Here is a 12,666-nt window from a genome sequence, read left to right on the forward strand (position 1 = left end):
TATTCCCCCCTTCGGGAAAGACACTTTAACTAGCTAATATTTTTATGATTAGACAAGTACAGCTTTCTTAAATAAAGTGCCCTCTCTTCTAACAAGTGTAAGTACAGGCTGGATCAAGCTATGTAAATAATTCATCTCCCTGTTGGGTCTGTTGTGTATGTGTTTATGTATGTGGATTTTTAGTTGGTTAGGTTGGGGGGCCCTTTCAAATTTTCGCTCTCTTGTTTTTTTAAGGGGGGCATCCATTTCTTATATAAATTACTCCAAGGGCCTATAGTATCTTTTGGGTAGTCATCTTTCCACCAACATAGATACCTGTGACTAGGTAGATGAGTCTTCATGAGTTTTTTGAACTTAAAGTAAAACGAAATCAAAATTTAAAAAAGCAAAATATAAAACCCCCCCAAACCAATTCCCCCCAAATATTCCTTGATGCCCTATGTTCAACAACAGACATCTAGCCCATCAAAAGGACTGTGTTGATAGCTTTATCATTTTAGTACAAGATGTTGTCTTTTGACTTCCACAGGCAAAGTCTTTGCCAGTCCAGGCACGTATCCATATGCAATGGAACTGAGGAGGACTTGAGCACGGGTTTTGAATTAATATGCAAATATATATATATAAGACATATATTGCAACATCAAAAACCATTTTAACTCTCATCAATATCCCTTTTCTTGGCCTAGAAGGTGAACTATAGGTATAGAGTGACACATAGGTTGTCAGAAATGGCCAGTATGTTGAGAGTCTTGCTTAACTATCCAGTGTTACATAGTATCGAGTCATGGCTCATTGGGGAGTGACAACTATATAAAAGATAGGAAAAAAGCCACCGATGAAACATTTATTTGAAAAAGAAAGACCCTTCAGTTGAAGCATAAATAAACAAAGTATGGTACATGAATGTAATGGAATATTATTGTACCACAAGAAGTGATAAATAAAAATAATGCAGAGAAATATGGGTAGACGTGAACTTCTGAGAAGCAAAATAAATAAAAACAGGAAACCAATATACAAAATGACTATAACAGAATCAATAGAAAGAACAACAAATGAAAGTGAATGCTGTATAATTATAATGATCATGCTTGACCACAAAGAAAAGAGGGAGGATATATATCTCGAGAATTAGGTAAGGCACCTAGATGGCACAGTGAAGAAAGCTCTGGGTCAAGAGTTAAGAAGACCTGAGTTTAGCTTCAGTTTCAGACTAGCTGTGTGACCCCAAGCAACTCAATTAACTTTAGTTTACCTCAATTTCCTCAATTGTAAAATGAGGGTAGTGATAGCTCCTACCTCCAATGGTTTATGTAAGGACCTTACAGAGCCTGGCACATAGCAGGCATTATATGAATAGTAGCTATCATTATTGTTACCTCTCTACTTTCAAGTAGTGGGGGACTATGGGTATGGAACACTACATACGTTGTCAGACTCACTCAGTGTGTTGATTGTCTTAGCTAACCTGTCTCACACTCCTCTCCCCCCCTTTTTATTTTTATAAAAAATTCTTTATTATAAGCATTAATTTCCTGGGCAAGGGAAAAGAGAATGTATTTGACGGAGTCAAGATACAAAACGAAATATAGTTTTTTTCAGACATGGACAATGTTGTTATTTATTTTACTTTCCCCCTCCCCTCAAATTGGTGAGTGGGAGAGAGAGAAAATAAATACTTATTTTTGAACACGTATTGTTAATACTTTAAACAATTGTTAATTGAAAAATAAAATACAATGAAAAAGGAATGAAGTCAAGTCAACAAGCCTTTATTTTGTTATTTATTTGGTTAATGCTAGATGTTGTGCAAAATGCTGGGGATGCCAAGGCAAGCAAAACCAAAAAGAGTTGAGGTTCAGAGAGAACCCATCAGTAGTATAAGAGACGTAAAGGGACAAAGAAATAATAATGATAATAATGTAACTAATGTTTGTATAGTGCTCACTATGTGCCAAACACTGTGTAAATTGCTTTACAATAGTATCATCTAATAGAGAAGGGCAATGAAACATGGTGGCCAAATCCAGGGAGAGAACAATATAAATCCACCCTGGAGAAAGGAACAGGAATAAAACAAAGAAAGAAAGAAAAAATGAAAGTTATGTAAAAGCAAATTATGTCAACAAAATAGTAAAAAGAATTCACTGGAAACATGGGAGAGAGAGGAAAGATATAAAGAGAAAAATGTTGAATGACTATAATTTAATACATTATTATGAGTAATTCAGGGACGTTTTAAAGGAGACACACGATTTGGGAAGGGTTGGGACTAGGCACCCTCTGATGTTTCTTCTACCTTGTAAAACCCAGATCTTCAGGAGAGCTTATTTTTTTCCAAGGTCTCAAAAGGATACAAAGTTACCCAAGTTTTTGTATCCTACTTCAGGGGCTTAGAATCTACTTGTGAGGTAACATGCTACATCCTCCCTCAGACCTCAGAAAGCACTTGGCACCTCTCTGCTGCACATATCACTTAATTATGTGGATTCTGATTTTCCCTGTTAGTACCACATCCCTCCACTACTACCACTAATAGCTGACATTTATATAGAACTTTGAGATTATTGTGTGTGTGTGTGTGTGTGTGTATTTCACTTTTTGGAGGGTAGTTGGGGTTAAGTGACCTGTCCAAAGTCACATAGCTAGTTTTTGCGTTAAGTGTCTGAGGCCAAATTTGAACTCAGGCCCTCCTGACTCCAGGGCGAGTGCTCTATTCACTGCACCACCTAGCCTCTCCTAATATATTTCTTTACAGGCATTAGTACATTTGATCCTAGACTAGAAATTAATTCCATGAGTAAAAATATTTCTTACTAAAACTCCCTTTCTCCTCAGTGCCCAGTTCATGGGACTATACACAGCAAATACCTAAAAAAATCTGTGATTTTTCTCAGGATGGGAATTCTGGGTGTGGAAAATTCCCTCTGACAAGACAGATCACACCCAACAATAGAACAGAATCTTGGAAAGTTGCCTGAGGCTCAGAGACATTTAAGTGAGTGCCAGAGATTAAAACCCAGGTCTAGCTGACTCCAACTAGTCCTATCAAGTTTCCATCCTTCTTCTATCTTACTTCCCTCTATGTACTATCCAATTCAGTGACTCTGGCCTTCTTGCAGTTGCACAGATGATGTATTTATCTTCCTGACTCTGTGTCCTTTTGGTATCTGTCCCCCATATGGGAAATGCTTTCTCTCTGTACTGGTCTCCTGGTTTCTTTCAAGTCTAAACTGAAATCCCACCTTCTGCCTTCCCACTAAGATTAAGCCCAATTTATCTTACATAAAACAATGGAACTGGAGTCAGGAAGACCTAAGTTCAAATCCAACCTCAGATTAGCTACATGTCTCCAGGCTAATCACTTAACATCTATTCACCTTATTTTCCTCAAATGTATCATTGGGATCATAATAGCATGTAATTCACTGTGTTATTGTGATGATCAAATGAGATAATACTCAGCACAGTGCCAGACACATAGTAGGTACTTAATATATGCCTATTCCCTCCTCCTTCATAGATGTAGGGAATAGCTTACATGTTGTCTCTTCCAATAAATTGTGATCTCCTTGGGGGGAGGGACTATTTTTTTCTGTTTTTCCCCTTTTTCTTCCTTTGTTTGTATTCTCAGTGATTAGCACAGCACCTGGAAGAAGTAGGCATATAATAAATGCTAATCGACTTGACTTGAAAACTACTGCGCAAGTAGACTCTGATGCTCTTGTAGGTTCATGAAAGGAGAGGTGAAATGGGCTCAATGGGGAACCCATTTGTCTTTTGTTTCCCTTTCAACTTTGAATCTGAAAATCTCATAATGTTGTAGCTGGATGGAATCCTAATATAGTGCACAAAGAATGTTACAATTGGAAGGACCTTTCTCCAGCATTCAATTCAGTATGAAAAGTTGACCTCTCTTTGCAATAACAACTATAAATGTCTGTTGAATTAAAGATTCTGCCTCCATAAATGGAAAACTTTCCTAACAACTAGAGGTATTTTAAAGTGTAATGCACTGCCACAGAAAATTTCTCCCATCCTTGACAGTCTTCAAAAGGAAGCTGGATGACTCTTTGTCCAGGGTGCCATAGGAACAAAAATCCTAGACAGAAGCTCTGAGGAATCCTTCACAACTCTTACATTCTGTGAGTCTACAAAGTGAGGTTGAATTAAGTATCCATGAGAAGATAGCTAAGAGAATGTAGCCTTTGCTACAAGAATTCAACTGTCAGAACCACTGAGCAAGGCAGTGACTGAGGTCAAAGACTAGAGGAAGCAACAGGAAAAAGGTAGGTGATTAGGGGAAGATCTGTGGGATTGAAAGGAAAGAACCCTAGAGCTCCTTAAGAGGAAGAATTAATTCAGTTTTTGCTTTATATCTCTAGGCAGTGATGTTTCATGGGTGGGAGCCAGCGTCAAAGCCAGACAGCCCTGGGTTCAATTCCAATTTCTGATACATAATGGCTCTGGGATGCTAGACAGGTCATTAACCTTTCAGTGCTCTAGGCAATCCTTTAAGACCAAAGCATCAGTGTCAACCATTATTAGGTGATAGCATTTCCTCACTCAAGACTTCTCTATACCAATCAAATTTCAGGTCTAGTCCCTGTCCCTAGTCTCAGCACACAGTACAGTACATGACATATGGTAGAAATTTACTAAATGCTTTCTCATTGATCTGTTGGCTTAGGTAATGATTCCGAATTTGTCATTGACTTTGCATGACCTTCGCCAAGGGCCTTCATTCTCAGGTCCTCACCTCAGTCTGTTCATCTGTATGATGAGGTGGTTAGACTTGCTGATTCCTAAAGTCCCTTCTAGTTATAAATGCTATGACCTAATTAAGTTCCCAGCAGCCAATAGCAAGGTAGCTGAGATGCATGCACCATTTTAACAGAAATTTAGAAGGAGCAGGCAGATCAGGATCTGCCAATGACATGGGAAGCCTGGGCTAAGAGTCAGCTCATTTTCAGCAGAGAGATTGCAAAGCATGATCACTGATCATGGAACCTTGCAGTGGGATTTCAGAGGCAGGGTAGACTAGGTGTCCTCTGAGAGTCCTTCATGGTGTGAGATTCTAAGATAGCACACTTCAGTGGGCAGAGGTCCAGGCAGGCAGGCAGATAATCAGCTTTAGAGAGTTCCTTTAGATGTGGGCATCTGGCAATAAGACTTTAGTCCTGAAAAGACTGGATGGGGTGGAGCAGGGAAGGGAGGGTAAGGCAGAGTAGCAGAGAGTCTGATTGAAAAGGTTATGAGTTGGAGCTAGAAAGGACATTCAAAATCTGCCTTTTAAATAATATTTGCATCCTTTATTTTTACATTAACTTCTTTTTTCAAATAGATCCACCACCACCTCTACTCAGTTATCCTTTAAAACAAAAGCAAAAAGAAAGCTAAAGTTCAGCAAAAGAAACCAACCTAACAGCTGAGTTTGTCAGTAGTTACAGTGTTTCCCACCCATATTCCCTACTGACTTCTACTAAATGTGGAAATCACATTTTGGGGGTGGGGTAGCTAGATGGTGCAGTGGATAGGATGTCAGAACTGGAGTTAGGAAGAACTGAGTTTAAATCTAGCCTCAGATACTTATTACCTGTATGACCCTGGGCAGGTCATTTAACACTGCCTGCCTTAGTTTCCTCATATATAAAATGAGATGGAGAAGGGAATAGCAAATCATTCCAATATCTTTGCCAAAAAAAAAAATCGCAAATGGAATCATGAAGAATCAGATGCAACTGAAACAACTGAACAAAAGACAGCATTTAAAAAACAATATTTCCAGGGTCAAGCTTGCTCATTATAAATATGTAACATCCACAAAATCATAAATTCAGAGTTGGAAGGAATATTAAAGGTCATCAAGTCCAAGCCCCTCATTTGACAGAGGAGCAAACTGACTTACCCAGGGTCACACAGCTGGGAAGTATCTGAGGCAGGATTTGAAGCCATCTTTTCCTGAACCCAAGTCCAGTGTCCTATCCATTGCATCATTCTCCCTCTTATTTAGTTTCCATTTTCGGTGTTGCTGCTTCCATTTCCATTTACATATTGGAGTCATTACATATGTTGTTTTCCCACATCTGCTTATTTTATTCTGTATTGGCTCATATAATTCTTCCCACACTTCTCTGTATTTTTTAAAGCACAATAAAATTATTCTATTACATTCATTTGCCACAGTTTCTTCAGCCATTCCCAAATAGTTGGACATATACTTTGTTTCTCATTATTAGCTAGCGCAGGAAATGCTTTAATGAATGTTTTTGGTATAGGTGAGGCCTCTCTCTGTCTTGCCCTTTTAACAACTGCTCAAGATGAAGAAAACATGACAGGTAATAAGGAGGAGGCATACATCCATTCAAAGAACCCTGAATCTGAAATCAGGTGACCTGGGTTCAAAATCCACTTCTACTATTCAGTAACAGTTTTTAGTTGTTTAGTCATTTTCAGTCATGTCTTGGCTCTTCATGACTGCATTTGGGGTTTTCTTGGCAAAGATACTGGAGTTGTTTGCTGATTTTCTTCTGCGGCGCATTTGACAGATAAGAAAACTGAGGCAAACAGGGTAAGTGACTTGGCTAGGGTCACACAGGTAGTAAGTATTTGAGAACAGATTTGAACTCAGGTTTCCCTGACTCCAAATCTGGCACTCTATATACTAAACCACTTAAAACACCCTCACTAATGGTACAACTTTGGAAAATTCAGTTTTTCTCTCTGAGTCTCATTTTCCTTATTTTTACAATAAGAGAGTTGGCTGAAAGGAGTTCTGAGGTCACATTCAGCCTTTAGCCATCTAATCCCAAGTAACATGTCTGACCCTTGGGCTTATAATTCTCAATTCAGTGCTCTCTACTATGCCACCCATGCTAACTTGAATTAGGGCAGACATACTCCTTATCTCCCCCCTGCCTGGGACAGTGTCAGGCTCAGGGACTGGGTCAGGAAGGGATGAAGGCAGCAGATGGTCAGAGAGAAGTGATTTGGGGGCCAGGTTCCAGGCGAGTCATTACAAGAGCTTGACCCTCATAGCATGCCAAGGAGAATCAGCTGAGCAAAGTACCAACCTCAGAAACCTGATATCAAGGTCAGTGGGCTGCGCCCCTACCCAAGTGACCAGGCCACTACCTCTCAGAGACTTTCTGGGTGGAATGCTTCTCCAGGGAGCACCCCTCCTCCCTCTTCTCCAGGGAGCTATTGACCCCATTAGCAGCTGACAATATTCACTTGTGTCACCTCAAAGGCTTTGAAATTGCTCTCTTGTCTTGCCATGTCCCTGACTCAATCACTTTGGCAAAAATAGAAAAGTAGTATTATTTGTGTGTATGTCTCTCTGTGAGATATTTATTGGAATATTTGGATTTTCCTCTATGTTGGTGTATCTGTTTGTTATTTGTTATCTCTCTGTGTGTATCTAATCTCATAAGATCAAGAGCTGCAAGGGACCTCACATACCAAATAATCTAACCTCTTCACTTTGCAGATAAGGAAACTGAGGCACAGAGAGGGCAAGTGCTATTGTTTGTCCTTCATTTTCAAAGAGGACCAATGACATCACAGAGTAATGTCTTGACTTGTGCATATATTGGATTTAAGTGAGGCAGAGTTGCATACAATCTTCAGCCTTAGCCTCTCTTCTGGAGTCATTGAAATCCAGTGGAAGGACAAAAGTCAGGACTGGTGATGGCCCAGGATGCAGTGGATGACATTGGTGTCTTTGATGTCTTACCAAGTTCTAAACACTCCATAACATCTGCTTCAGTCACCTTCGTGGCCACTGGAAAAAATTGTTCTTATTCATCCATTCTACTGGGGGAAGTCTTCTTATGCTTGAGGTAGACACCTCCCTAGCTCACTGACGGACAGGGTTGAGGCCTGTTAGTTCAACTCAACTTGATTTAACCCATCTGCCAAGACAGTCCACTAGGGTCTGGCCATTACACATGCTACAACTTCTTGGAGCCACAGGTGAGAGTTGAGTGCCAGGTGGACACCAAAGGTGGATGAGCAGCCCTAAAAAGGGCTCAGAAGCCCTCACATCAGACATGCTAGTCCTCCTTGAACAATCATATACCCCAATGAGTATTTGGACAGATAAGTTCGAGTCAGCTAAAACAGGTTTACAAGAGCCAATTGTTAAAATTTCAGTGTGAGCTTTCACATGAGATATTTGTGAATGCTACAAATCAAAACTTGATTTATGATTTTGGTGATTGACTCTAAACATAAGCCAGAGAAAGAGAAAATGTTAATAATGCATATTAAACTTAAAAGTGCACCACACTTTTTTTTCATAGAGTTGATTGTTAAACATTTACCAGCACACCTTGTGTACAAGTATGTCTCTGTGTATTCTGTGTGCATGTCTGTGAGCATATATGGATATATATAATCATGTCTGAGTTGGTGCATCTTTCTACTGTTTACTGTTACGAGCTTATATTTTTCCTATCTATATGTGTGTGAATATATGAGTACATACTATATATGCACATACATCCATGTATATGTATATATACATACAAACACACATGCATACATATGTATATACATATAAACACATGCACATATAAACATATACACATACACATACACATATACATAGTGTATTTTTGCTGCCAAAGTGATCTTCCTCAGGCATAGGGTCCAAATTCACACTTGTCTAGCAGCCCCTCCCTCTGGGGCCCCTTTCTCTTTCTGGAGAGGATGGAAAGTAAACTTCTGAGAACACCTCCCTGATCATCCTCCATTTAAAAATGGTTGCCAGGGAATTCTCTTCATCATTTCCCACTCAGCTACTTTCCTGGACTTTATTAGCTCCACAAATCCATCACTCGGCAAGTTGAAACCAACTTGGGCACTTATGGCTCCTCAGATCATTTCCCACTCCAGATATATGACATCATAATGCTGTCCCCCCACAAACACTGGGTAACACCCCCAACTTTATAGCTTTTTCCTATGTGTTATCTTCCCCATTAGATTGTGGGTTCCTCAAGGGTAGGGAATTGATGGCTGCACCAAAGGGGTGCAGGCCAAACATGAGAGTGTGGGGATGATGAGACACAAGCCAGGTGGGAAGCAGTCTAGGCAGTCCATTTATTTTTCTGAGGGTAAGGGTTTTTATACTAATAGCAAAAGTGATCACATCTGGTGTTGATCACTTCTAGGTAATCACTTCTGTGGTGATCCTGCCCATTCCCTTGCTAATCAGGGAAAGATAGTGAGCCAATCACCCTGAGCAACAATGAGCCCACATGAGGAGCAGGGCCTAGGGAAATCCTGACCCAGACTCTACCCGTGACTGGACTGACTCAGTACTGGCCCTCTACAGGGAACATCTCATACCTTTCTTTGTATCCCTAAGTCTTAGTACAGTGCCTAGCACATTGTAGGTACTTAATGTTTATTGACTCTTATTCTGAACATTTCACTCATCTATTCATTGTACACCAGAGGCTTCCTATTACATCTATTGTTGACTTAACAACAACCACCCTGCCCTTTCCAGTCTTCTTGTGGTTGGATGATCCAGTGGCACTGGACTTCTTGCTGTTCCCAAAACATGACACTCTACTGCTCAACTGAGTCTTTTCACTGCCTGTCCCCATGCCTGGAATGTACCTCTGTCTCCTGGCTTCTTTGGAGACTCAACCAAAAGTTCACCTTTTGCAAAAGACCTTTCTATTTGTCTTCCCCTACTATAACCCCCAAGACACAGCTCCATCCCTGCTTGTACCTTCCCTCTTGATGTTACCTTCAGCCTACTCACACATATCTTGTATACACATAGTTGTTTGATTAGATTATGAGATCCTTGAAGGCAGGGATCTTTTACTTTTCTGTCTTAGCTCTTAATATTGTTCCCTGTACATAATAAGTACTTAAGAAATATTTACTGAGTTGACATATTTGAGTATCTCTAGGTATGGTCTATGTGAATATATGCATTTCTCTTTATTAGTGTATGTCTATATATATATATTAATGTTTTTGTGAATAAATATGGTTATATGAGTGTATATATTTGTACTTGTATGTGTCCATGAATCTTTGTGTATTTATGCTTGCATGTGTGTCTGAGTTTGAGAACATGCACATGTATGTAAAGTCTAGCTCTCTGACAAGGACATATAAGGATTAGGATGGCGGGGATGATGATGGAGATAGAATTTATTTAGTTCTTTAAGTTTTACAAAGCGCTTTACATATGATATTTCATTTTTTCTCATTTGACAGAGTCCAAGATGATAGAGTATAGACTGATAGGTCTTTGATATGATGATGTTCATATGAAAGGAAGAGGAAGGAAATGAAATTCCTGAGAGAGGTTACCCTCTAAACTTGAAACACTTATATTGTACCAACCTTTCCATCATTCCTAGGTTGATATGGGGATATAAGGAACCTGTTCTCCACAAGTCAAGGTGACTCATGATCATGGAGATAGACCAAAATTTCAACAAGGAAGGGTAGGGTCTTGCTCATGTGTATCTGCTGGATTTCTTTCTTCTGCTCTCACAGACAGAGAGAATCCAATGTATTCAAACAAATATTTATTAAATGCCCACTCCATACAAGCCACTGTGCTGGGTTTGAAAAGTACAGAGATAAAACTGAAATAAGTACCTATACTCATATTCTGCTTAAAAGAAAAGTAAGGGATTGAGTAGGAGGCCTAGTCTTATGAACAGAAGATTCTAACACTGACAGTTTCATCTAAAGAGGTTCTAGGGAAAGGATCAGGGAAGACATACTAGGCAAGCAGGTTGGGGTGGGGGAAGCATATTTAGAGAAGAGGCCATATCACACTTAAGTCTTATGCATGTCACAGACACCTCCCAAAACAAGTTCTATAGTTTTGTTTCCACAGAAGCCATTTCTTAATATGGAGTTTATGTCATCTCAACAACTCACCCTCATTGCTGAAATCCATAGTTCTGCCCTCTGGAGCCAAGAAGAAGAAAGTTAATCCCCCTTCTGTGAGATAGCACCTAGAATACTAGAAGATAAATATCATATTTTCCCTAAGAACCTGTGGCCTTGAGGCTACACGTGGCCCTCTAGGTTCTCAAGTGCATCCCTTTGACCAAATGCAAACGTCACAGAACAATGGGATGTAAAGTTTAGATTCAGTCAAAGGACTATCCCTGAGGACCTACATGACCACATGTGCCCCATCCTGTGGCCTAAATCTTTTACTGTATAGGCTCAGCATTCCCATTTTCACTGACCGTGATATGGAATGGCTTCCAGTCCTCTCACAATCTTGAACATCCTCCTGTTGCTCTGTCACTGGCCTTCTTAAAATGTGGTGCTCAGAAATGGACACAATACTGTCAATGGGGTCAAACAGGACAGGAACAGTAAGATGGTCATTTCTCCACTTCTAGACCTTCTGAAAATCAATAAACACATTCAATGAAAATTTATTAAGAACATACTATATGGAGTCTTGGGGATATAGATGTATTGGGGGGCAAAATAATTAAGAAGTTTACAGTCTAATAGCAGGGGAAATATGGCCTGTATGCATATAAATGTGATTATGATCAAGGAAATGGAGAGATTGAGAAAATTTGCTGTTAAGAAAACTCCAGGAGGAAGAGATCACTTTCATTTGGGGGAACACTGAGAGATTTGGGGAAAATAGGCAACTAAAAGTGAGGGTTGAATTAAAAGAAAGCAAAAGTGGGCATAGGGAGATAAATAGTATAACAGATAGAGAATTGGGTTTTGAGTCAAGAAAATATGAGTCAAAGGTGGCCTTGAACAACTGCTGACTGTTGTTTCCTCATTTGCAGAATGTGGATAATAGTAGTACCTGGCTCTATGAGCTGTTCTGAGGACAAAATGAGATCATACTTTGCTAACATAAATGTTGGCTATTGGTATTAGTACCATTAGGTCCCAGAAACAATGATGGCTTGTATAAAGACACAGACATAGAAAAGGGCAAAGTGGAGCGGAGGGAGGAAAATCTAGATTTGTCATCTCATTAAACTAGAACAATAGAAATGCATGAAAAGAACTTAAGAAAATAAGCCTGAAATATTGAGTTAAGGAATTCTGATTATGGAGAATCTTAAATGTCAGGTTAAAAAGATTGGATTTTATAGGAAATGGAGTCATTGATGGTATTTGAGCAGGTATTGTAGCATGCTCAGACCTAGAATTAGAAAAAGAATTTTGGTAGTTGTGTGTAAGATTGATTAGAGAAGGGAGAGATTGGAGACAGTAAGATCAGTTGGGAAACTATTGCCAGAGTCCAGGAGGGAGTTGATGAGAAACTGAACAAGAATGACAATAGGGAGTGGAGCTGAGGGGATGAATATAAAAGAAAGGGGGAAGGTAGAACTAACAGAGGTTTGAATAACTGATTTTATCGGGCAAGAGGGTGAAGAAGAGCAAAGGTTCAAAGATGACTGAGGTTTCAACCCTAAGTGACTGGGAAAGAGGTAATGCCATCAACAGAGCTGGAAAAGTTGGAAGAAAGGGGCAGAATAAATTGAGTTCTCTTTCGAACATATTACATTTAACTAGTAAATGGAAACTAGTAAGCACTTAATAAATTTGTGTTGATGTTAGCCAGGAGATGTCCAGCAGCTAGTCAAGGAAACATAACTGGGGATCAGGAGAGCAATGAAGTCTGAAGAT

This window comes from Petaurus breviceps, unplaced genomic scaffold (genome assembly GCF_028583685.1).
Source record: "Petaurus breviceps papuanus isolate PSGF00001 unplaced genomic scaffold, PetGlider_PUasm1.0 98, whole genome shotgun sequence".
NCBI lineage: Eukaryota > Metazoa > Chordata > Mammalia > Diprotodontia > Petauridae > Petaurus > Petaurus breviceps.